Source organism: Lissotriton vulgaris, chromosome 7 (genome assembly GCF_964263255.1).
Source record: "Lissotriton vulgaris chromosome 7, aLisVul1.2, whole genome shotgun sequence".
NCBI lineage: Eukaryota > Metazoa > Chordata > Amphibia > Caudata > Salamandridae > Lissotriton > Lissotriton vulgaris.
In genome coordinates, this window is record NC_141695.1 from 1,774,578,279 (window position 1) to 1,774,605,443 (window position 27,165).

At 48.9% G+C, this 27,165-nt stretch overlaps 1 long non-coding RNA gene across 1 annotated transcript in view; it reads left to right on the forward strand.

The window, feature by feature from the left end:
- LOC147706649 (uncharacterized) overlaps nucleotides 1-26,828 on the forward strand; it is a 360,176-nt gene extending 333,348 nt beyond the window's left edge. Inside the window, exons 2-3 of the long non-coding RNA XR_015297358.1 lie at nucleotides 11,614-11,676; nucleotides 26,157-26,828. This is a non-coding gene — a long non-coding RNA (uncharacterized LOC147706649). The remainder of the gene's footprint in view (nucleotides 1-11,613; nucleotides 11,677-26,156) is intronic.
- Nucleotides 26,829-27,165: the final 337 nt, after the last annotated feature.

The following is a 27,165-nucleotide window of genomic DNA, read 5'->3' on the forward strand; positions in this document are numbered from 1 at the left end:
GTCACAGCGCCCACTCACCTGTGACAGCGGTGTGAGGCTGTCACAGTGCACACTCACCTTGCACAGCGGTGTGAGGCTGTCACAGTACACACCCACCTGGCATTGTGGTGTATGGCTATCACAGCGCACACTCACCTGGCACTTTGGTGTGCGGCTGTCACAGTGCACACTCACGTGGCACTGTGGTGTGAGGCTGTCACAGTGCACACTCACCTGGCACCATGATGTGAGGCTGTCACAGCGCACACTCACCTGGCACCATGATGTGAGGCTGTCACAGCGCACACTCACCTGGCACCATGATGTGAGGCTGTCACAGCGCACACTCACCTGTGACAGAGGTGTGAGGCTGTCACAGCGCACACTCACCTTGCACAGCAGTGTGAGGCTGTGACAGTGCACACCCACTTGGCACTGTGGTGTGAGGCTGTCACAGTGCATACCCACCTGGCACTGTGGTGTGAGGCTGTCACAGCGCACACTCACCTGGCACCATGGTGTGAGGCTGTCACAGCACACACTCACCTGTCACAGTGGTGTGAGGCTGTGACAGTGCACACCCACCTGGCACTGTGGTGTGAGGCTGTCACAGCGCACACTCACGTGGCGCTGTGGTGTGAGGCTGTCACAGCGCACACTCACTTGGCACTTTGGTGTGAGGCTGTCACAGCGCACACTCACCTGGCACCAAGGTGTGAGGCTGTCACAGCACACACTCACCTGTCACAGTGGTGTGAGGCTGTGACAGTGCACACCCACCTGGCACTGTGGTGTGAGGCTGTCACAGAACATACTCACCTGGCACTTTGGTGTGATGCTGTCACAGTGCACACTCATGTGGCACTGTGGTGTGAGGTTGCCACAGCACACACTCACCTGGCACTTTGGTTTGAGGCTCTCACAGCGCACACTCACCTGGCACCATGGTGTGAGGTGGTCACAGTGCACACTCACCTGGCACTGTGGTGTGACGCTGTCACAGTGCACACTCACCGCACACTCACCTGACACCATGGTGTGAAACTGTGTATCGCACAAGGCAGGGTCTGTCTCAGGAACAGATACTGTGCCAGACAGCGCACACTCACCTGGCACTGTGGTTTGAGGCTGTCACAGTGCACACTCACCTGGCACTGTGGTGTGAGGCTGTCACAGTGCACACTCACCTGGCACTGTGGTGTGAGGCTGTCACAGCGCACATTCACATGGCACTGTGTTGTGAGGCTTTCACAGCGTACACTCACCTGGCACTTTGGTGTGAGGTTGTCACTGCGCACACTCACGTGGCACTGTGGTGTGAGGCTGTCACAGCGCACACTCACCTGGCACTATGGTGTGAGGCTGTCACAGCGCACACTCACCTGGCACCATGATGTGAGGCTGTCACAGCGCCCACTCACCTGTGACAGCGGTGTGAGGCTGTCACAGCGCACACTCACCTTGCACAGCAGTGTGAGGCTGTGACAGTGCACACCCACCTGGCACTGTGGTGTGAGGCTGTCACAGCGCATACCCACCTGGCACTGTGGTGTGAGGCTATCACAGCGCACACTCACCTGGTACTTTGGTGTGAGGCTGTCACAGTGCACACTCATGTGGCACTGTGGTGTGAGGCTGCCACAGCACACACTCACCTGGCACTTTGGTGTGAGGCTCTCACAGCTCACACTCACCTGGCACCATGGTGTGAGGCAGTCACAGTGCACACTCATCTGGCACTGTGGTGTGACGCTGTCACAGTGCACACTCGCCTGGCACTGTGGTGTGAGGCTGTCACAGTGCACATTCACCTGGCACTATGTTGTAAGGCTGTCACAGAGCACACTCACCTGGAACTTTGGTGTGAGGCTGTCACAGCGCACACTCACGTGGCACTGTGGTGTGAGGTTGTCACAGCGCACACTCACCTGGCACTTTGGTGTGAGGCTGTCACAGCGCACACTCACCTGGCACCATGGTGTGAGGCTGTACAGCACACACTCACCTGTCACAGTGGTGTGAGGCTGTGACAGTGCTTACTCACCTGGCACTGTGGTGTAAGGCTGTCACAGCGCATACTCACCTGGCACTGTGGTGTGAGGCTGTCACAGTGCACACTCATGTGGCACTGTGGTGTGAGGTTGCCACAGCGCAGACTCACCTAGCACTTTGGTGTGAGGCTCTCACAGCGCACACTCACCTGGCACCATGGTGTGAGGTGGTCACAGTGCACACTCACCTGGCACTGTGGTGTGACACTGTCACAGTGCACACTCACCTTTTACCATGGTGTGAGGTGGTCACAGTGCACACTCACCTGGCACTGTGGTGTGACGCTGTCAGAGTGCACACTCACCTGACACCATGGTGTGAAACTGTGTATAGCACAAGGCAGCCTGCATTTGTACTGGGGGTCTGTCTCCGGAACAGATACTACGCCAGACAGCGCACACTCACCTGGCACTGTGGTTTGAGGCTGTCACAGTGCACACTCACCTGGCACTGTGGTGTGAGGCTGTAACAGGGCACATTCACATGGCACTGTGTTGTGAGGCTTTCACAGCGTACACTCACCTGGCACTTTGGTGTGAGGTTGTCACTGCGCACACTCACGTGGCACTGTGGTGTGAGGCTGTCACAGCGCACACTCACCTGGCACTTTGGTGTGAGGCTGTAACAGAGCACACTCACCTGGCACCATGGTGTGAGGCTGTCACAGCGCCCACTCACATGTGACAGCGGTGTGAGGCTGTCACAGTGCACACTCACCTTGCACAGCGGTGTGAGGCTGTCACAGTACACACCCACCTGGCATTGTGGTGTGAGGCTGTCACAGCGCATACTCATCTGGCACTGTGGTGTATGGCTATCACAGCGCACACTCACCTGGAAATTTGGTGTGAGGCTGTCACAGTGCACACTCACGTGGCACTGTGGTGTGCGGCTGTCACAGCGCACACTCACCTTGCACAGCAGTGTGAGGCTGTGACAGTGCACACCCACCTGGCACTGTGGTGTGAGGCTGTCACAGCGCATACCCACCTGGCACTGTGGTGTGAGGCTGTCACAGCGCACACTCACCTGGCACTATGGTGTGAGGCTGTCACAGCGCACACTCACCTGGCACCATGATGTGAGGCTGTCACAGCGCACACTCACCTGTGACAGAGGTGTGAGGCTGTCACAGCGCACACTCACCTTGCACAGCAGTGTGAGGCTGTGACAGTGCACACCCACTTGGCACTGTGGTGTGAGGCTGTCACAGTGCATACCCACCTGGCACTGTGGTGTGAGGCTGTCACAGCGCACACTCACCTGGCACCATGGTGTGAGGCTGTCACAGCACACACTCACCTGTCACAGTGGTGTGAGGCTGTGACAGTGCACACCCACCTGGCACTGTGGTGTGAGGCTGTCACAGCGCACACTCACGTGGCGCTGTGGTGTGAGGCTGTCACAGCGCACACTCACTTGGCACTTTGGTGTGAGGCTGTCACAGCGCACACTCACCTGGCACCAAGGTGTGAGGTTGTCACAGCACACACTCACCTGTCACAGTGGTGTGAGGCTGTGACAGTGCACACCCACCTGGCACTGTGGTGTGAGGCTGTCACAGAACATACTCACCTGGCACTTTGGTGTGATGCTGTCACAGTGCACACTCATGTGGCACTGTGGTGTGAGGTTGCCACAGCACACACTCACCTGGCACTTTGGTTTGAGGCTCTCACAGCGCACACTCACCTGGCACCATGGTGTGAGGTGGTCACAGTGCACACTCACCTGGCACTGTGGTGTGACGCTGTCACAGTGCACACTCACCGCACACTCACCTGACACCATGGTGTGAAACTGTGTATCGCACAAGGCAGCCTGCATTTTACTGGGGGTCTGTCTCAGGAACAGATACTGTGCCAGACAGCGCACACTCACCTGGCACTGTGGTTTGAGGCTGTCACAGTGCACACTCACCTGGCACTGTGGTGTGAGGCTGTCACAGCGCACATTCACATGGCACTGTGTTGTGAGGCTTTCACAGCGCACACTCACCTGGCACTTTGGTGTGAGGTTGTCACTGCGCACACTCACGTGGCACTGTGGTGTGAGGCTGTCACAGCGCACACTCACCTGGCACTATGGTGTGAGGCTGTCACAGCGCACACTCACCTGTGACAGCGGTGTGAGGCTGTCACAGCGCACACTCACCTTGCACAGCAGTGTGAGGCTGTGACAGTGCACACCCACCTGGCACTGTGGTGTGAGGCTGTCACAGCGCATACCCACCTGGCACTGTGGTGTGAGGCTATCACAGCGCACACTCACCTGGTACTTTGGTGTGAGGCTGTCACAGTGCACACTCATGTGGCACTGTGGTGTGAGGCTGCCACAGCACACACTCACCTGGCACTTTGGTGTGAGGCTCTCACAGCGCACACTCACCTGGCACCATGGCGTGAGGACGTCACAGTGCACACTCATCTGGCACTGTGGTGTGACGCTGTCACAGTGCACACTCGCCTGGCACTGTGGTGTGAGGCTGTCACAGTGCACATTCACCTGGCACTGTGTTGTGAGGCTGTCACAGAGCACACTCACCTGGAACTTTGGTGTGAGGCTGTCACAGCGCACACTCACGTGGCACTGTGGTGTGAGGCTGTCACAGCGCACACTCACCTGGCACTTTGGTGTGAGGCTGTCACAGCGCACACTCACCTGGCACCATGGTGTGAGGCTGTACAGCACACACTCACCTGTCACAGTGGTGTGAGGCTGTGACAGTGCTCACCCACCTGGCACTGTGGTGTAAGGCTGTCACAGCGCATACTCACCTGGCACTGTGGTGTGAGGCTGTCACAGTGCACACTCATTTGGCACTGTGGTGTGAGGTTGCCACAGCGCAGACTCACCTGGCACTTTGGTGTGAGGCTCTCACAGCGCACACTCACCTGGCACCATGGTGTGAGGTAGTCACAGTGCACACTCACCTGGCACTGTGGTGTGACACTGTCACAGTGCACACTCACCTGGCACCATGGCGTGAGGTGGTCACAGTGCACACTCACCTGGCACTGTGGTGTGACGCTGTCAGAGTGCACACTCACCTGACACCATGGTGTGAAACTGTGTATAGCACAAGGCAGCCTGCATTTGTACTGGGGGTCTGTCTCCGGAACAGATACTCTGCCAGACAGCGCACACTCACCTGGCAGTGTGGTGTGAGGTTGTCACTGCGCACACTCACGTGGCATTGTGGTGTGAGGCTGTCACAGCGCACACTCACCTGGCACTTTGGTGTGAGGCTGTAACAGCGCACACTCACCTGGCACCATGGTGTGAGGCTGTCACAGCGCCCACTCACCTGTGACAGCGGTGTGAGGCTGTCACAGTGCACACTCACCTTGCACAGCGGTGTGAGGCTGTCACAGTACACACCCACCTGGCATTGTGGTGTGAGGCTGTCACAGCGCATACTCATCTGGCACTGTGGTGTATGGCTATCACAGCGCACACTCACCTGGCACTTTGGTGTGAGGCTGTCACAGTGCACACTCATGTGGCACTGTGGTATGAGGCTGCCACAGCGTACACTCACCTGGCACTTTGGTTTGAGGCTCTCACAGCGCACACTCACCTGGCACCATGGTGTGAGGCGGTCACAGTGCACACTCACCTGGCACTGTTGTGTGAGGCTCTCACAGTGCACACTCACCTGACACCATGGTGTGAGGCTGGGCATCGTACAAGGCAGTCTGTATTTGTACTGGGGGTCTGCCTCCGGAACAGATACTGTGCCAGACATTGCACACTCACCTGGCACTGTGGTGTGAGGCTGTCACAGTGCACACTCACCTGGCACCATGGTGTGAGGTGGTCAGAGTGCACACTCACCTGGCACTGTGGTGCTAGGCTCTCACAGCGCACACTCACCTGGCACCATGGTGTGAGGCTGTCACTTCACAATTACCTGGCACTGAAGTATGAAACTGTGCATCGCACAAGGCAGTCTGTATTTGTACTGGGGGTCTACCTCCGGAACAGATAATGTGCCAGACAGCACACACTTACCTGGCACTGTGGTATGAGGCTGTCACAGAGCACACTCATCTGGCACCGTGGTATGAGGCTGTCACAGAGCACACTCACCTGCCACCATAGTCTGAAGCCGTGCATGGCACAAGGCTGCTGTCCTTGTACTGGGGTCTGCCACCAGCAAAGAACCTGTGCTCAACAGCGCACACTCACCTGGCACAGTGGTGTGAGGCTGTCACAGTGCACACTCACCTTGTGCAGTGGTGTGAGACTGTCACAGAGCAAACTCACCTTGCACAGCGGTGTGAGGCTGTCGCAGTGCACTCACCTGTCACAGCGGTGTGAGGCTGTCACAGTGCACACTCACCCGTCACAGTGATGTGAGGCTGTCACAGTGCACACTCACCTTGCATAGCGGTGTGAGGCTGTCACAGCGCACACTTACCTTGCACAGCGGGGTGAGGCTGTCACAGTGCACAATCACCTTGCACAGTGATGTGAGGCTGTAACAGTGCACACTCACCTTGAACAGTGGTGTGAGGCTGTCACAGCGCACACTCTCCTTGCACAGCGGGGAGAGGCTGTCACAGCGCACACTCACCTTGCACAGCGAAGTGAGGATGTCACAGTGCACACTCACCTTGCACAGTGGTGTGAGGCTGTCACAGCTCACACTCACCTTGCACAGCGGGGAGAGGCTGTCACAGTGCACAATCACCTTGCACAGTGATGTGAGGCTGTAACAGTGCACACTCACCTTGCACAGTGGTGTGAGGCTGTCACAGCGCACACTCTCCTTGCACAGCGGGGAGAGGCTGTCACAGCGCACACTCACCTTGCACAGCGAAGTGAGGATGTCACAGTGCACACTCACCTTGCACAGTGGTGTGAGGCTGTCACAGCTCACACTCACCTTGCACAGCGGGGAGAGGCTGTCACAGTGCACAATCACCTTGCACAGTGATGTGAGGCTGTAACAGTGCACAATCACCTTGCACAGTGATGTGAGGCTGTCACAGTGCACAATCACCTTGCACAGTGATGTGAGGCTGTAACAGTGCACACTCACCTTGCACAGCGGTGTGAGGCTGTCGCAGTGCACTCACCCGTCACAGCGGTGTGAGGCTGTCACAGTGCACACTCACCCGTCACAGTGATGTGAGGCTGTCACAGTGCACACTCACCTTGCATAGCGGTGTGATGCTGTCACAGCGCACACTTACCTTGCACAGAGGGGTGAGGCTGTCACAGTGCACAATCACCTTGCACAGTGATGTGAGGCTGTAACAGTGCACACTCACCTTGCACAGTGGTGTGAGGCTGTCACAGCGCACACTCTCCTTGCACAGCGGGGAGAGGCTGTCACAGCGCACAATCACCTTGCACAGTGATGTGAGGCTGTAACAGTGCACACTCACCTTGCACAGTGGTGTGAGGCTGTCACAGCTCACACACACCTTGCACAGCGGGGAGAGGCTGTCACAGTGCACAATCACCTTGCACAGTGATGTGAGGCTGTAACGGTGCACACTCACCTTGCACAGTGGTGGGAGGCTGTCACAGTGCACACTCACCTGTCACAGCGGTGTGAGGCTGTCACAGCGCCCATGGTCAAGGCACCCGACTTCTCCAAGGAATTTGTGGTGCAGACTGATACTTCAGAGCATGGTGTTGGAGAGGTGCTCTCACAACTTAACGAAGAGGTCCTAGACCAGCCTGTTGTCTTCCTTAGCAGGAGACTACTCCCCCAGGAACAGAGGACGAGTGCCATAGAAAGAGAAGCTTTTGCTGTGGTCTGGGAACTGAAGAAGCTTATACCCTACCTGTTTGGGACTCACTTATGAATTCAGACAGACCATAGGCCGCTCAGATGGTTGATGCAAATAAGAGGTGAGAACCCCAAACTGTTGAGGTGGTCCATCTCTATACAGGGAATGGACATTAGAGTGGAACGCCGCCTTGATACAGAAAAACACCAATGCTGATGGTTTGTCCAGGTTCTCCCGCCTTAGTGAAGAGAACTCCAAGGAGGTTGGATAGTTCTCCCTACTTTCAGCTGGAAGGGACATGTGTTAGACTTGGCATCTTTTGGCAGGCTTTCCTTTTCTTTTTGTTTTCTGACCTCCCGGTTTTGACCCTGTTTTTGCTGGGTTAGTGTCTCTGTACACTTTCTCACTGCTGTTCAGTGTTAAAGTGCAAGTGCTCCTATTGTAAATTGGATTATGGATTGGTGTTTCCATGTTTGGAATTTTTAATTTACTGGTAAATCCCTAGTAAAGTGCACTGAGAGGGCCAGGGACTGTAAATCAAATGCTGCTAGTGGGCCTGCGGCACTGATTGTGATACCCACCCAAGCAGCCATTCAAAGAGTTCTAAGACCTGCCACTCCAGTGCCTGTGCACAGTTTTTACTGCCATGCCGACTTGGCAAGGGCACTCACTTGCCAGACACTAGTCTTAACTTTTCTTACATGTCAGACACCTCTAAGGTAGGCCCAAGGCGATACCCCTGTGGGCAAGATGCAGTGTATGTGAAAGGTAGGACATGTCCTGGTATGTGGGACATGTCTTGATAGTGAACTACAGTGTAATTCATTTTCCACAGTTGAAAAGCTATCTGTCCCATAGGATAGAATGGGGAATACTCTGAACATTTTACGAGTATATTTTCACATTGGGGCAAGGTAAAGAAATGGAGTTTAGTATGCCTGAAATCTGAATGTATAAATGCATCTTTTAGTAAAGATGATTTTTATGTACTGTGTTTGTATCAGAACACATCGGATGCGTACACTGACAGACTGAAGCAGTGAAAGTACCGCTGCTCGTACAACACGGAAACTTCAATTCCCAGCAGAACTTGCATTGAAGAGATAATACGCACCATAGTTCACAATATTGAGAAACCCGGATATAGCCGGGAAGACTGCTGATGGAGCTGCCGTTTATTAGTTTCTCTGGCATTGGTGGCATATTTTCCTGGTCCGGTAAGGGTTCTGGATGCACCGTATCTTTTTTTTATTTCTAGAAGTAAGGTTAGTTCATTCTTGTATGTACGCTGAACTTTGGCATGTTTGATTTGATCACTGATTATCTCCCTTCTTGGGCGAGTCCAGTTTCGCAGAGGACTCATTCGAGGGAGTAAGGGATTTTGCATGACATTTATGAAGTGAGTGCTTTATTGCTCAACATTCTATCTCATCTTTTCCTTGCGAGACAAACGTTCTTGGTCTTCCCCGTTGGCGAGTCCGTTGCCATGACTCATGCGGGGAAGAGCATATAGTGGCATTACTAATCTGACAGTCATGGAGGTAAAAGGGGAATGACGGTACCTCTCAGAGTGCTACTGCATCTCCTATCTGTTTGAGCTACAAACATAACATTTTGTGCAGTACTGTGTGCGAAAAGGGTGCTTGTTGGCTCATATTGTTTGAAGTGTGGTAAACAATTATTTCAGTGTGCAACCCTTTTATTACTTTGGTGATACTTTGATGTTTACTAAATTCATGGAGTATCTCAAAACGGATTTAATCAGCAGTGGTGTTTCTTTTGTTCATTTAACAGGGGTGGTCAGTAGTGGGTGATAAAATACCAGAAGCTCCTGCTCCTATTTTATTGGTTACTGATACCAAGGGTAGGTGTGCTAAGTACTAGTATCTCGGGGGGGGGGGTATATAAACTTCCCTAACTGAAGGAGAAGTGTTTACATTCTTACTTGTTTTTTCCTTTACAGCATTGGTGTTGAAAAATCAAGTTCACTCGCTTACCTCCCCTATTCCTGGGTTACGTCTTTTTTCTTGTACAGGTAGTTATATAGGTGTCTCTCACCTCTATTATTAATCGTAATAGCTATCTCATTTATCCAAGAAGGTATTACAATTTTCTCTCTCTGCCTTCAGAGGTCTCCATCCCTGCAGTCCCCATCCTTTCCTTCCCCCGCTTGACTATCCTAAAGTCTGCGTATATATATTTTCAGACTTGGGGCTGTCGAGATGTGGACCCCTCTGAGCATCCGTACGACCCTGAGGACACACTTGGTACTGGACAGAATAAATGGCCCACGAATATATATATCCACTTAGTCGGCCTGATTACAGAAAGAATGGCCACCTTAGATGATGTTTTAGTAGCCCTTGCAGCGGTTCAAACCGAACTCACAGCTTCATGTACGGAAACCGCTGCTGTACAGGCTAAGTTAGACAGAATGCAGAGAAATCCCTTTGATATAGGAAGTCATTCCCATCCCTTGCCTAGCTCGGTGTTGGTGGAAATCCACGCCTCAAAACCCTTTGCTGCTCCAAAATGATTTTATGGGGACATACACAAAGTACAGATCTTCATCAATCAGGTCCTCTAACACTTTACCTGCAAACCTAAAATGTTGTCCACGAATCAGGTGCAAGTAGCACATTCTTAATCTCATATCGGGCAGGAGAGGCAGCACAATGGGCAGTACCCATGGTCGGAAGAGACGATCCATTACTATATGATTGAGATGCCTTTAGAGAAGAGTTTGAAAAAACGTCTGATCGCAGGGCGGACACTTTCTCGGCAGACCAGGAACTATTGGAATTAAAAGAGGGCAACAAAGACCTGATAGTTTTTCTAAACACATTCAGAAGACTGGTAGCTGAAACTGACTGGCCAGAATCTAAACAGGCAGCCATATTTTATCAGGGGCTCAAGGAAGAGTTGAAAGACATGATAACACAAGTTGATCTACAGCCCAGGTCCTGCTCAGCTCTTATAGACCTAATGATGCATCTGGATCATTGTCTTCGAGAATGCAAAGGAGACACAAAAAGGAAAGAAAGATTTCTCCATCAATTTAAATGTCTCAAGAAACCAGAGAATTGAACTGCCTCACCAGAACCAATGGATATAGGAACGGTGCGACCCTCCTTAACTCCAGGTGAAAGGGAATTCCGTCGCAACTATGGGTTATGTTTGTATTTTGGGAAGAAGGGGCATTTTCTTAAAGATTGTACCCTCAAACCAAAGAACAGCCACTCTAGATTTGGTCAAGTGGCTGCTGTAACAACAAATACGCCATCTGAAAACTAGTAAGCCCGAGGCCTAGAGAAGGGGATCCTCAGAGTTGTGTGTCCATCCGTCAAGCCCAACAGTGTACTCACTTCTCTTAATGGCACTCTCAGGAGCAAAAGCTGATAATCTCCCAATTACCTCAACGGACCCTCTCACGCCGCTAAGAAACTAGCCGTCGGCCGTCGCGTGAGCCCCGCTGGTGGAAAGGGGAATGGGACAGAGAAGAGACTTCCTTAGCTACTTCTAGTTTGACTCTCTTCGTCTTTCCTTCCACTCTCTTCTGGTAGCTTCCAACTTCTCACCCTACTTCAGTGCGAACACAACATTAAACTATTTACCATACATTAGTAAACCTCATACACAACTCCTCAAGTACACCTTCTTACCTAGTAGCAATAGGCTTTTGCTTTTCTTTGTTAGGAGAACTAAACTCAATGTATATTTCGTATCTTTCTAAACGAAAAATTCTCCTTGTATTTTATTTGTGAAAATTCTATGGAAAACAACTCTTAGGGTCAACTGTGACCTAATATCTTTTCTTTTGATTTTATGTCTCTAGGATGAATACTTGCGGTTTAATCGCTGAAGAAAATAGAGAGACCTAAGCTCGGTCAAGCATCAGGTAAGTATTCGCCTTTTCTATGCAAGGCCAAGTTTTCTTCTTGTGTTTTTCTTTAGTCGCATTTCTATGAAGTCTGTGAAATCTTTGCACCTGAATAAAGACTAACTATCGGTCCGACGAAAAGCTCTACGAAAAAACTACCCTAAAACTAAGACACAATGCATGCTCACATTCGTGAAAAACCCTACACTAACTCCTGACTAACTACGCCTGCGCGGGAGATATGCTCACGGCAAGAACGCTGGTGAAGTTTGCGTCTCCGAACCCTGCCAGCGCACTTCAAGCCTGTCCTGACTAGACCTGCAACCTTGGTTGCATTCTACCAATTCCGACGGGCTCTTCCTAAGGCCCGACAGCAGGAGACAATTTCTCTGTGCTTCCTCCGAGCCGGTAAGCGTTTTGGTTTGATTTTAGCAGGGGCAATTACAGCACAGCGATTTGGGTTTGTTTTCAGAACCTGGGCCCTGACACCATCCCTTCAGTAAAGCAAGACCACTCCTCCGGTAAAGAACATTTATTTGTCCCTTTGGTGATTTATATCGATCAAGAACAATATCCCATACGAAAGCTATGGTTGATTACGGAGCCACTGGGTGCTTCATGGATAAAGAGGAAGCCCAAAGACTGTGAGTGAAGCTTATACCCAAATTGTTTCCCAAAGCCATTTTTGCAGTAGATGTTAAGCGGTTGGACTCAGGACCCATTTGTGATGCCACAGAAGATAATGAAATAGTATATAACGGAACCCATCACAAATACTCTTCCTTTCATATCATCCAAGTCCCTCAGTATGGGGTAATTCTGGGCCTGCCTTGGTTACAAAAACATAACCCCTCCATAGAGTGGTCAAAGAAGATTTTGATTAGGGACTCTGAATATTGCAGACAACACTCTTTGTGTACTCTCGATGTCTCGTCCAAGGCATTAGCCTTATGTCATCATATTGCTACAGCTTCAGAAAAATATGTATCTTTACCTCCCTGTTATCGGCTGTATGAAGAAGTATTCAGTGATCAGATCGCTGAAATATTCCCTCCACATAGGCTGTATGATTGTAGGACTGTTCTCATTCCAGGAGCTGTAGTACCTTGCGGAAAGATCTACACCCTGACCGAGCCAAAAAATTAACATTTGCGACAATACATTGATAAATGCCTCTCTCTGGGATTTATTCGTCATTCAAGTTCCCCTGTAGCTTCTCCTTTATTTTTTATTCCAAAGGTCAATGGGGAGCTCAGGCTGTGTATAGACTTCTGCACCTTAAATGCCATCACAGTAAAAAAACACAATGCCCGCTCCTGTTAATCTCGGTACTGATGGAACAAGTCAAAGGAGCGGTGATATACACTAAATTAGACCGCAGAGGAGCATATCATCTGGTTCATATGCGAGAATGAGATGAATGGAAGACAGCTTTCAAGACACGCTATGGATTCTACGAGTATCAAGTTAAGCCGTTCGAGCTATACAATCCTCCAGCCACATTTTAATTCTTTTTGAAGGATGTTCTTTGTGAATACCTGGACTGTTTTGTGGTCATTTACATTGACAACATACTCATCTGTTCCTCAAATGAAGGAAAACTTAGGAAACACCTGAAACATGTGAGCCTTATACTACAAGCTCCACAGAACAACCACCTCTTCTGTACGATCAGCAAGTGTGAGTTCAATGTCATCACGGTCGAGTTCTTGGTTCTTATGCTCACAACATCAGGACAAGAAATGGCAGAAAGAAAAGTAAAGGCAATCACAGAGTGGCCATGTCCAAACAATGTGAGAGACATTCAGTGTTTCTGAGGTTTTGCCAACTTTTACATGCCATTCATCAACCAATTTTCAGAAATGGCAGCTCCTATAACTAAGTTATTGAGGAAGAAATCAAGTGTCCAGTGGACAGATGATGCATAATCAGCTTTTGAAACACTTAAAGGAGCATGTGTAACAGCCCCGATATTGGCCCAGGCCAACCCAGAGGTACCGTTCATAGAAGAGGCAGATGCCTCAGAAGTGGCAATAGGAGTGGTGCTATCCCAAAGACAGGCTACTACTGGTCAATTGCACCATCTTGCCTTCATGTCCCAAAAAATAAATAGAGCCGAACAGAACTATACCATCGCTGAAAAAGAGCTGCTGTCCATCAAGGAGGCTTTTCTTGAATGGAGGCATTGGTTGATGGGAGCAAGACATAGTGTCACAGTGTACACTGACCATCGCAATCTGCAGTTTATGAAGTCAGCCCGACAACTAACACCATGTCTACTGTGATGGATGTTGTTTTTTGCAGAGTATCAGTTCGTAGTGACATTTAGGCCTAGTAGCGAAAATAAAAATGCAGATGCGCTAACACGTCAAGAATCGTCAATGGAACTACGTCGTAACCCAGAACGAACTATCATCGAACCACAGAAGGTCTTTTGTGTTGTACATACAAACACTTTTTTAAGAAAGGTGGCCAGAGGGGTACAAAGGTCTGTTTGCAGAGATTGGCTGCAAAGAAATCCCTGAGTGGAAAGTGTGGCAGGGCATTCCAGTGAAGGGAAACCAGATTCTAGTTCCCACTCAAGAGTTAAGGAAGCTAGTGTTCCATTGTTGCCATGTACTCCCCAGCACAGGGCATAACGAGAGTGAAAAAACAACTGAGAGAATATTGAGGCAATTCTGGAGGCCAACTCTCAGAAAGGACATCATTTTGTGGGTGAGGAAATTTACTATATGCGCTCAGATGAAGACTGTCAAAGGAAAACCGCAGGGTTTACTACAACCATAACCAATTCCCCGAGAATCCATGGGAAAGATTTTCTGTGAACTTCATTGTAGGACTACCTAAAGATCAAGGACTTACTGTTATTTTAGTCTTCATCGACTAAATAACCAAGGTGGGACATTTCATCGCCTGTAAGCAGATCCCTAGACCTACATGGCCTCCCGCGAGTGATCGTTTCTGATCACAGGACTCACTTCACTGCACAATTTTGGAAGGTATGATGTAACCCCGGGTGGAGACCTCTGCCCCACCCGCGGACTGTGTGGAGATTTTGCTTCTCAGAATCCCGCTTCCTCACCGTACGAGTAATGCTTGAGAAAACTGTGCATGCACGCGCGCACACAAGAGGAGGAGGGAAGCCCGGGGACACTGCGGTACCCAGGTAAGTGGTTTTAAGTTTCTTTTTAATTAAGGTGAACTTATTTCTTAATAGGAGGGTGGAGGTGGGCGGTGTAGCGGAACTCCACTAAGTTTGTTTGCAACTACGTGGACCTCCGCGTAGCCCTGCTATGCACACTACCCCTGGGGTGAGTATGATGCTCATCTTTACAAATATCTTCTGCCCTGTTCAACTGCTTGTATCTGTAAACTGATGGACAGATGGAACGATTGAATCAAACCTCAAAACAATTCTTGAGATATTATGTGGACAATAACAGTGAGGCATGGGTGGAGTGGTTCTAGCTGGCAGAAATGGCATACAATAGTGCCAATCATTGTCTCACTCACCACACTCCATTCTATAGTTCATGTGGATTTCATCCATGATTCATTCCATTCTTAACACCATGCAACAGCCAGAGACTTCCTGAGGTGTACAATCGGATAGCTTATATCCAAAAGATATTGAAAGACACATCTAAAAATCTTTAACATGCAAAAGAACCATACAAAAGACAGGCTGCCAAACATCGAAGGCAGGGCCCTGTATATGCTAAGGGAGATTTAGTGTGGCTCTCCACAAGAAATATTGGCTTTAAAAGATACAGGGACAGATTTACAATCCCCTTGCGCCACTTTTGCGTCACTTTTCCCATGTTAAAAGTGACGCAAAAGTGACGCAAGGGGTTTTCATATCTGCCCCACAGTGTGTTCAATCCTAAATACATAGGTCCCTACAAGGTAATGAAACTTGTAAATCCCATTGCAGTTAAACTAGCCTTGCAAACTCACTTTAGGCTTCACCCTGTTTTCCATATTTCATTACTGAAACCATCCCATTGTCCGGTCACGAAACAGCCAGTTCCTCTGTGAGTAAATCAGGAAAATGGAATATTAGTGTTAGACCTGGCACCATTGGCGTGGGTCTCCCTTCCATTTTTGCTGTTGCCTCATGTATTTTTGCTGGTGTTAGATGCTTTGGGCACGGTGTCACTGCTATTCAGTGCCACAGTGCAAGTGCTCCCTATTGTAAAATGATGTATAGATTAGTGATTCCATGTTTGGCTATTTTGGTTTATCTGTCAGACCCGAGTCTAGTGCACTGAGTGTGCCAGGGCATGTAATCCAAATGCTGCTGGTGGGCCTGCAGCACTGGTTGTGCCACCCACAAAAGCAGCCTTTTAAAATGTGTTTAAGATCTTCCATTGCAGAGCCTGCGTGCAGTCTTGTACTGTCATGCTGACTGGGCAAGTGCACCCACTTCCCAGTCCCTAAACTTTCCCTTTTCTTCATATTAGTCACCCCTATGGTAGGCCCAAGCGCAGGGTGCATTGTAATTATAAGGTAGGACAAGTCCTGATGTGTGGGGCATGTCCTGATAGTGAATTACAGCCATTTTTCACTATTGCAAGGCTACCTGTTCTCCATAGGCCAGAATGAGCTGTTAGAATTGTTACATTTTATAATCCTAACAGGCTCAGAGAACATGGTAGAAATTCAAGTTTAGTATGCCTGAACTCAGAATAATAAAATAGATCTTTTAGTAAAGTTTAGTTTAATATTCTGTGTTTGCAAATACCACTTTTAGAAAGTAGGTATTTGCTTGTCTAACCATTCAAACCTGCCTCTGCTAGGTTGTGTATTCCTATGTCTGGTTTTGAGAGTGACAGGGCTGGGGAATTCCAGGAGACAGGCTGAGTCACCCAGTCGTGAATAGAGAGATCTGCATCTTGATGGGAGGGAGGAGTGCACCTGAACTCTGAATAGGTCTGTGCCTGCCTTCCACAATGCTGGCTCCACCCCCTGGGGAGCGGCTGATATCTCTGCCCTACACAATGAAAGTAGAGAAGGAGTCCTGTCAACAAAGTGCTCCAGGACTGTACTTGCCTTCCACAATGCTGGCTCCACCTCCTGTGGGGCATCTGATGTTTCTGCCCTGCACTGTGAAAGGAAAGGAGAAGTATGGTAAACAAAGTGCTTCAGAACTGGTTTGGACTAGGGCAAATGCCCTTCTCCCCTCAGAGAACAAAGGATTTGGGGGTATAAATAGTGGGACACTGCTCCCATGAAATTAGATCACTCTGAACAACAACAAGAAACCTTGACTGAGGAGAGCAACCTGAAGAAACTGAGGAGCGACTATTAACAAGCTGAAGTGCTGCTTGGGGAATTGGCCTGCAGTGGTTGCCTTACTGCCAAAGGAAGGAGAAAGGAACTTTTGAGTAACTTTGCTTTCAACTTGTAAAGGATCTCCAAGGGTTTGGAAAAGAGCTTTCCTCCTGCTGAAGTCTCAGGGGCAACAGACTTCACCCCCCAGCTCCCCAGAGTTCTTGTGGAAGTGCCTGCTGTTGTTTTGGGCCTTCTGAAGAACTGCGTGTCTCAAGGAGCTGGAAGCGCGACTCAACGAGAAGTGTGTCACCGTCGCTGTGCCTGCCATCGCAACTCCGGAGAAAGGAGGGTGTCGCCGCTGGAACTGTCGCACTGCACCACATCGGAGAGAAGCGTGCCGTAACGAAGAGGAAGCGTGTCGCCGTCGCTGCTCCTGCCGTCGCAACTCCGAAGGAGGGTGTCGCCGCTGACTGTTGCACTGCACCGCATCAGGAGAAGAATCTCGCAACAAGGTCGGAGCGTGTCACCGTCGCTGTGCCTGCCGTCGCAACTCCGAAGAAGGAGGGTGTCGCCGCTGGAACTGTCGCATTGCACGGCATCGACCAAGAGCACCTCGCATCCCCGAGAAGTGCGCCGCCGTCGGAGCTGCTGCGGTCGCATCTTGGATGTCGCCGCTGTAGTTGTCACATCGTGCGGAAGCTTCACGCATCGTGGAGAAGAGCCTCGCTGCTGGAGCTGTTGCCGTCGCATCGTAAGGGTGTCGCCGCTGCAGTCCGCGCATCAAACCGAGAGTTTCTCGCATCCCCGAGAAGCGCGCTGCATCTGGAAGATCTTCACGTCTTTATTTCTTTGCACCTGAACTTTGCCGCATTTCCCATTGCTGCGAAATTGCTTGTCGTGGAAGTGCAACGCAACTTAAGGTACATTGACGCAGAGTGTTGCATCTAAGAACTGAACTGAACTAAGCTTAATCTACTATCTTAAAGTAATCATAGAGTGTATTTTTGTCTTTTATGGTCATGTGTTAACTCTATACTTATTTTTTATATAAACCTTATGTGGTGTCCATTTGTAGTGTTGTCACTGGGTTACTGTGTGTGATCACAAATGCTTAACTTACAACGCCTCTGAAGTAAAGCCTTGGCTGCTCTCGCCACGCTACCTTGAGGGTGAGCAGGGGTTATTTTAGGGTGTAATCCCCCTTGTCCCGACTAGAGGTGAGGGTCCCTGCTTGTCACAAGTACTTACCTGTGCCAACCAGAGACTTTCAAATCTAACAGTGAGGTTGCCGGTATTCTTGATTCCAAAATCCTGTGATGAAAATGGTGGTATCTGGTGGCATGGAAGGGTTATGGTGCGGAGGAATACTCCTGGTACCGGCAGTATCAGTGCATGCTCTTCGTGTGGTTACTATTTTCCATTAGCGGTTCCCTGACAAGCCTTGTGCCTGTCAGTGGTCCCCAAGGAAGGGAGTTACTGTCAGAAAGCATCAGATGTGTACACTGACAGGCTGAAGCAGTGCAAGTACGGCTGCTCGGACAACACGGAACTTCAGTTCCCAGCAGAACATATGTTGAAGAAGTCATAGCACCATAGTGCATGACGTCAGGAAACCCGGATATAGCCGGGAATACTGCAGACGGAGCTGCCATTTATTAGTTCCTCCGACATTGGTTGGCATATTGTCCTGGTCCGGTAATGGTGCTGGATGCAGCGCATCTTGTCTTGATTTCTAGAAGTAATGTCCGTTCATTCTTGGATGTAGGCTGAACTTTAGCATGTTTGATTTGATCACTGATAATCTCCCTTCTTTGGCGTGTCTGGTTTCCCGGGGACTCGTGCGAGGGAGGAAGTGATTTTGCGTGACTTGTATGAAGCGAGCGCTTTATTGCTCAACATTCTATGTTGGATTTCCCTTGTGAGACTTACGTTCTTGGTCTTCCCCTTTGGCGAGCCTGTCTCCATGACACATGCAGGGAAGAGTCTGCCTCCATGAGGAACCAGAATCTGAATTAGTCCTAGTAAAACATATAGTCACTGTTAGTAATTAGCATGATGCACCTATTAGGCACATGAAGGTATTCGAACGTTAAACAGCTCACATATGTAATATTTTAGGGATTAATATATGCCTTATTTTACGTTTTTATCTTCTGTTAGGCAATATAGCTTGACCCGACCAGCGCCATTTTATGGCCTAGTCAGCTTGCACCATTAGTAGAAACTTACCATTACACTTAGCTAGAGCTGTTCTCCTGAGAAATAGTCTGACAAATGTAACAAGCTGCTGCTTCTGCACGTTGGGACTGTCAAGGTTACAGGTGGGGGTAGGCTGGATAAGAACATTCCAGGAGGCGCTGTGCGGACTCTCCTAGAACTGGCAGAAGGGAGTCACCCTCTTGACCTTGCTATAACGAGCTGGGCTAAACAGAAGAAGCTTTGTGTCCCATATATGGTCTTGCCTTTGCACCAACCTGTACCAACTTGTATTTTTCCTTCTTAGGTAACGGTTTCGAAATGTAACAGTATATATGTGATCTGTTGATAATGTGCCAGCAGTCTTTTCGGCGGTCCTCGAGGGGTTAGGTCGTGAGAGGCTCCTCTGGCGGAGTTTGTTTGTTATAATAAAAGATTGGACCTTCTACACTGCCAACTGACTGATTATTGGTAATTGGTATCAGGGCTATTCGTAAGTATAGCTCTATTGGGATGTAATTTATTTTTCGGTACTTCAGTTGGCGCCTCCGCATTGGGGTCGTCCCTCTGTAATCAGAAAGGAACGGGACATTGGGAAGGGTGATCTTGATCGGGGAGGAAGGATCGATCGAAGAGTTTGGGGGTTGCTCCGCTCTCCCGATCGAGAGAGCCCCAGCTGCTAGTGACCCCACGCCGGAGTCCTACGGGTGTAACCCGAGAACGGACCACGTTGGTCTACAGGGGTTGGTAGTGGAGAAGCTCGCAATCGAACCTGAGTGCACCAGGTGAGTGATTTGTCTTGTTTTGTGTTGGATATCCTTTGGATTTGTATTTGGAATTTGGTGGCTTCGGGCCACAGAGAACTCGAAAAGGGGGTCTGACGGGGCAGTATTGAGATTGCACGGGCAGACGCTCCTGTCTTAGAATATTTTGGAGAAAAATAGAGATTGGGACCAGACGCCTTGGTATAACTTGTGGAAAAAGTTCACACCCGGCTGGACAGCTCTCGGAAACGCTGGCAGCTGAGATTGGGTAGCACTCGGACAGATCTGGAGCGGCGCTTGAAAAAGCGGGTTCAGCCAGAATAGTCTGGGAGGTGAACCATGAAGGTTGCCAGATGATCCGTAGGTTGGTCTGTGGTTTGAAAAAACCTGTGTGGCTATCTCTAGGCAGTCTAAGGACAAGACTGTTTGATTTTGTTTTTGGATCTTTGAGGTTTGGAAAGAGTTCTCCATAGGTGGGAGTCGACGGGCTCACCTTTTGTTTGAAATAAGTTGTTTGTCTTTCTATGTTAATGTAAAAACTGTGGTTGATTTATTTGTGTGAAATTGGATTTCATTGTAAACATAGCCATGTGTATGAGAGTGTTGTAAATAACCCTTTTCCTTTTCAGCTAGAAGTAGTTAAATTCTAGAGGAGGGGCAATGCCGTGTTTTAGTAAGTTATGCTTCGGCTGTATCTGCCGAGAAGGTACAAGACTGGACGAAAGCCAGCCAGCCCCTCCGGAGGGAACCCCCAGCCATGATATGTATTGTAAACATGGGATTGGCCCACTCCTATTTAATACCTTATGGAATAAGTACATCAAAGATAATGTAGAACTACAGTGGCCGAAGACAGGATCTTTTGATGAGAAAAAGATCCAGTATTTGCAAGATCGTCTGTTCGCTAAACGCAGCAGACAAGCTATGGTTGATAGTCTTAATAAGTGGCAGAAGGAGGCAAAGCGGAGACGTATAAGGGCCGAGAAATTAATAAAGATACAGCAAGGACAGACCGTAACTCAGAAAGCCATTGCTCATGATAAAAATCAGACCGAGCAAAACATCGAGTGTTTAGATAGGCAGTTCAGGTTACAGGTAGACAAAAGTTATGTGACTCGAAATGAAGCGGAAGATGAGATAGAGGATTTATTGAATGTGCGGCCTCCCCCACCGTATGCGCCTCAACGCATATACCCCGCTGTGCCTTTTCAGCCGGCCACTGCCCTTTTAGCCTCCGCCCTGGAGGCAGACGTGTCTCTCATCCCCCTAGGTACTACTCGTGCCCCCCTACCTCATTGAGAGACGCAGGTACTCTTATTCCTGACACACGGCAACCCCCAGGAACTTCCCGTATAGTTTTGGCAGCCCTGAGTCCCATATGGACCTCTCAATCAGCTAGTACGACCCCTGAAGATAGGGAGCGTACCCCATTGGGGGACTCTGGTGGAATGAATGCTAGACAATTATTTACGAGAGCCTCTTTGGGCTATAGTGAGAAAGAGGCTATAGCAGAACAGGCAGTTAAATGGATGCAGAAAGATGTATATACAGTAGCTGATTTGTGGAGTACCATAAGGGATCTCGAACCGGTTATGCAGCAACATGTTTTGCATCAAATATCCCGCTATCTTATTGATGCATGGGAACAATGCTTCCAGGACGGATCAGCACCTCAAATATTCTATGACATCTTGGACCGAGCTCATAAGTTCGATCTAAGTCCGGGGGAAGTGTACAAAAACATAGAAACCTTGTTGAAATACTGAGGCAGAATGTTTGTAAAATGTCCCAACTGGGATTTTCAGCATCCCATGAGGGAAGAACATCCTATTTTTCATCCTGAAGTGCCTGAAGCACGCGATGATAATAATCAAATTACGAGGGCTTGAGTGGATGCCCGGTTTCAGGAACAATGGGTATATACACCATGGAAACGAAGCGAAGTCCTGGCTTTGAAATCGCAGCTGCCTGACCCTCGTAAAAACCCACCGCTTACTATAAAGAACTAACTGAAGCCGCAGCATCGGCGGTAATGACTTTAGCGGACGTCGAACTATTCTTCGGGTTATTGGTCCCTGTAGATATATGGCGACAGGTTCATGACACTGATCACGCAGCGGAACTAGGGGGAACTTGGAACCAGTTGAAAGACTGGGATCGAGATCGCAAACCCGGAGACAAGCCCAGAAACGAAATCACTACTCTCCCAGCGTAGATAATTGCCTACATGCACACACTGATTCCCCCGTAAAGTCGACTGGGATAAATTGACAGCTTGTAAACAGAAGAAAGACGAAAGGGTTTCTGATTTTTTCACTCGGTTTGAAGGAACCTTCATTTATTTTAGCGGACAGGACCTAGCCACAGAAGGCGGGGTCCGGTTGTTTGTAAATTGGTTTGTGACCAACTTGATACCTGAAATCTCTGCTCAGTTGCAAGCCGCTGAGAGTACCTGGACTACCTCTACCCCCTCCGTGATATTAACCATGGCCCAATATTATGAGCACAGGGAAAATGAGAGCAAAGATAAAGTGGAGAAAAAGGCCAAGGATCTTAAGACCCGAGTATTGCTACAGCAAGTCATTCGAGGACAAGGAGGAGGGAGAGGAGTCCGAGGGCCAGTATCTAGAGGGGTGGGGACAGGCAGAGGCACAGGCGCGGCCTCACCGTTAGGGATAAATCAGTGTGCTTATTGCAAACAGGAAGGACATTGGAAAGCTCAGTGTCCGTTACTGCTTGCCCAGAACGGAGCGGTTTGGGGACGAGGACGTGGGCGAGGTGGACCAGACCGTAGTGATATGCGTAGGGAAGAAGCTGCTCAGGGCAAGCCTGAACGGAACCACTATGATAACCCTCATGGTAGGCAATACTATAATGAGGATTACGCATTTGGAGATCAGGATGGATATGTTCATCCATAGGACAGCCAGGGACAGAGTAGGGGCCAAGTGTCGATCTCAGTCAATCAACAAGGACCCTATGTGAGAGGGGAATTGATGGGGGCTTCTGAGAATTTTCTAATTGACACAGGAGCAATGAATAGTTCTGTTGCTCGATCATTGGTTCCAGGGGCGGCTCTGTCCGGGCAAAATAATGTATCTGTGGGATTTTCAGGAGTTACGGTGGTAAGCCCCATCTCTAAACCCCTTCCCTTCACTATTGGTCCTGCTACTATTGATTCGCCTTTTCTGTTGACTTCACATTGTGGTGAGAATAATTGGGTTTGGATATGTTGAAAAAGTTGAACGGGAAAATATATTGTTCCCCAGACGGTGTTTATTTAACTATACAACCCCACAACGACAATATGAAACAATATTTTGCTAAAAATGAACCTCTTCCACCCGAGTTTGATACCATCCCTACTGCGCTATGGGCAACAGGGGATGTGGATGTTGGTAAATTAGGCATCCCGCCTGTCCATATCACACTGAAACCTGGTGCGAAATTACCACGTATACCTTAGTACAAAATTTCACCGGCTGGCGAGCGGGCCTTGCTCTCAATTATTCAGGACTTAATTGACAAAGGGGTGGTTGAGGAAACAGCTGCAAATATTTGTAACAGTCCTATTTTGCCGACTTTGAAGAAATGCTCTGATTCTGGATCCCAGGGGAATATTGATGCATATCATTTTGTGATAGACCTGCGGGAGGTTAATAAGATTGTAGTGCCCCAATACCCTGTAGTACCTGATATTACCACTATACTCGCAATGATCCCACCAACTGCCCAATATTTTTCGGTCATTGATCTGAAGAATGCCTTCTTCAGTATCCCGATTCATCCTGATAGCCGGCAGATCTTCGGCTTCTCGTTATCTGGCCGAAGCTTTAGATTCTGTCGTGCACCTCAAGGTTATACTGAAAGTCCGTGTATCTATAGTCAGGCCCTTAAGGCCCGGTTGGACGATTTAGTTTTGCCCACAGGCAACGTGCTCTTGCAATATGTGGACGACTTGTTGATAGCGTCCGACACTGAGGAGGGTTGTAAGGATGCCACTGTTAAATTACTGCACTACCTGGCGGCGAAGGGTAATAAAGTGTCCCTGTCCAAGTTTCAATATTGTCGACAGGAGGTGACCTACCTAGGTCATCTACTGTCAAAGGAGGGTAGGCGTTTGACTCCTGAACGTATTACTACTATCTCTAACATGTCTGTCCTTTGCACCCAACGTGAAGTTTGTGCTTTTCTTGGCATCACTTCTTACTGTCGCAAATGGATACCTAATTTTTCTCTTCTCGCTAAACCTTTGTTACATTTAACCACTAAAGATGTGCATGAACCCCTCCCTTGGACGGACGAATGTCAGCATTCTTTTGATTCTTTGAAATCTGCTCTTTGTTCTGCACCCGTCTTGGGTACTCCTGATTACCATAAACCTTTTGTACTATACGTGTATGAGGTCGACGGTTGCTCGCTTTCAGTATTAGCCCAAGGATTTGGTGGTAAGCAAAGACCTTGCACTTATTTTTCGGCCACATTGGATAATGTTGCCAGAGCACTTCCTAGCTGTCTGAGGGCCACTGCAGCTGTTGCGGTGGCCATCTGGCAGTCGGAGGGGCTCGTTCTAAATTCCAGCCTAACAGTGATGGTGCCACATGCTGTGGATGCATTGTTAAATAAAACCAAGACACAGCATCTTACGAGTGCACGCCTCACTGGTTATGAATTGACACTATTTGCCCCACATATTACGATTATGTGATGTGCCACCCTAAACCCTGCCACATTGTTACCTCACCCTTGAAGTGAAACTACAAATGATGTACATGATTGCATATTTCGAACAGAGGGAGAAACGAAGGGAGGATTGACCTTACTGACATTCCTCTATCTGACCCTCAAGGGGAATTATATGTGGACGGGTCTTGTTTCAAGTTAGCAGATGGCACAACAACAGCTGCATATGCAATCACCACGCTAAAAACGGTAGTGGAAACATCTCGAGTTCCCCATCAATCAGCCCAGGCTGCTGAACTGGTGGCATTATTACGAGCCTGTGAATTAAGTGAAGGACTCAAGGTTAACATCTATACAGACAGCCAATACACCTTTAGCGTGGCCCATAGCTTTGGGCGGCTGTGGAAGGAGCGTGGTTTCCTCACCTCTCATGGTCAGAAAATACAGAATGGTCCCTTGGTGTTACGATTACTTGCTGCCCTGACCTTGCCCAAAAAGCTAGCCATAATAAAATGCAGTGCCCATAAGGCAGTAGTGGACGAAGTGGGTGAGGGGAATGCTTTTGCTGATCAGGTTGCTAAGCAAACGGCCCAGTCCACGCTATCGACTATGTTTGTAACTTCTTCTGCAAGGTGGGTGGAAGAGTCTGATTTGTTTGATAGTACCATAGAGAGCGTGAAAAAAATACAGAAAGAAGCCACTCCAGTTGAAATGGTGCGATGGGAGCAGGAAGTGGGAAGACTGGATGAAAATAACTGTTGGTTTGATTTGACGGAAAAGCAAAGATGGCTATTACCCAATGCTTTGGTACAAGCCGTCGTAACTATGGCCCACGGCCCAGCCCATATTGGAGCTAAAGGAATTTGTGCTTTGCTGGACCCGGTATGAAATAACCCCAACATTCAAAGGACGGCTGTCCATTTGGTCCAATATTGTATGGTCTGTTTGCAACACAATCCGGGAAAGGGAGAGAGTGTTTTGAGTGGAAATTTTGCACCCCCAACTTTACCGTTTGAAGTACTCCAGATGAATTATATCCACACGCATGAAGCGCGTCAACAATTTAAAATATGTTTTGGTAGTGGTTTGTGCCTTTAGTAAATGGGTTGAAGTCTACCCAACTAAGGAGAACACTGCTTTGGCTACAGCAAAGGCTCTCATCAAGGAGTTTATCCCTAGATACGGATTGCCCCGTTTGATTTGGTCGGACAATGGGGGACATTTTCATGGGGCCCTTGTTAGACACATCTGTGATGGGCTTCAAATACGACAGAAATTCCATGCAGCTCGGCACCCCCAGTCAGCAGGATTAGTGGAAAAGTATAATGGAATATTAAAGCTTAAAATGGCTAAAATTCAAGAGAGTACTGGCTTAAAGTGGCCAGACACACTACCTTTGGCCCTCATGTCAGTACGAGTTACCCCTCATTCACGTTCTGTCTCTCCCCCTATGAAGTCATCTTTGGGCGGCCAGCTAACATATGGGGGGTACCCAGACCACAGTCATTTACCAATGTTAAATATCCTATGTTAATTGATTACCTGTATACTTTGACTAAATACCTCCATCGTATTCATCAGCAGGTAGCATCTATACTGCAGCCCCTGCCAGAGGGCCCCGGACATCGATTGGAGCCTGGCCAGTGGGTACCGGTCAAGAAGTACGAACGAGACACCAGCCTGGCCCGAGGTGGTCCAAGCCCCACCAAATCCTCCTTGCCACGCGGACGGTTGTAAAAGTGAATGGGAAGAAACACTGGATCCACGTGTCTCATCTCAAAAGGTTACCACTCCCGCTTCCTCATGATCAGCAGCACTCTGGTGGAATTTTGACCCAGGAAAGTGAGAGAGCCACTGCATTTGTTCCTTTTTCCGACACCTGTGAAACAGAGCAAAGGCATGACGAGATCGGGCGAAACGGCCCAAGTTGAATCCGTAATTGCCGTCAATCCTGTCACTGATATTCCAGTAAGCAGAGGCTCCGATGAAGGAAAAGTACCTTCTTTGCTATTTTCTGATCAGGAAGTTCCGGGTCATGTGTGATACAGCCTACGGCCAAGAAAACATCACGGTGCCTCAGACACCACGGCTAGGAGATAAGGAGAGACTTGAAGAGAAAGGGTTTGCTAGGTTTCGAGTCTGAGGTACTGAGCGAGACACTGGACTGAACTTGTTGAGAGCTGGAAATTTATTGTTGTTCTCTGTTCAGAAAGAAAGACTGACACATGTAAACAGCCAGGTTGTACAGTGAATTTCCTTGACGACGACGTTTTGTTTTCATGAGATGAACGATAGGAGTCTGCCTGTGAGACTCTAGACGGACACAGGGAGAAGAACCCTCTGGCAGGACGGACTGCTGTGCCCGAGTTTCGCTTTAGACTTTTAGTTAGGAATGTACCCTTTTGGTCGTATTGTACCTAAAGAAGAACGTCCTTTTGCACCACAATATTTGCCATTCTATGAGCCAATGTTTTCTGCTTGGACCATGTGTGTAAAATTAGCCTTTGTGTTAGTAATAGCAGTTATATTAGCCATCTTTATGAGTATATTTGTATATTTAGAGTATAAATATCCTATGCAAGCGATGATG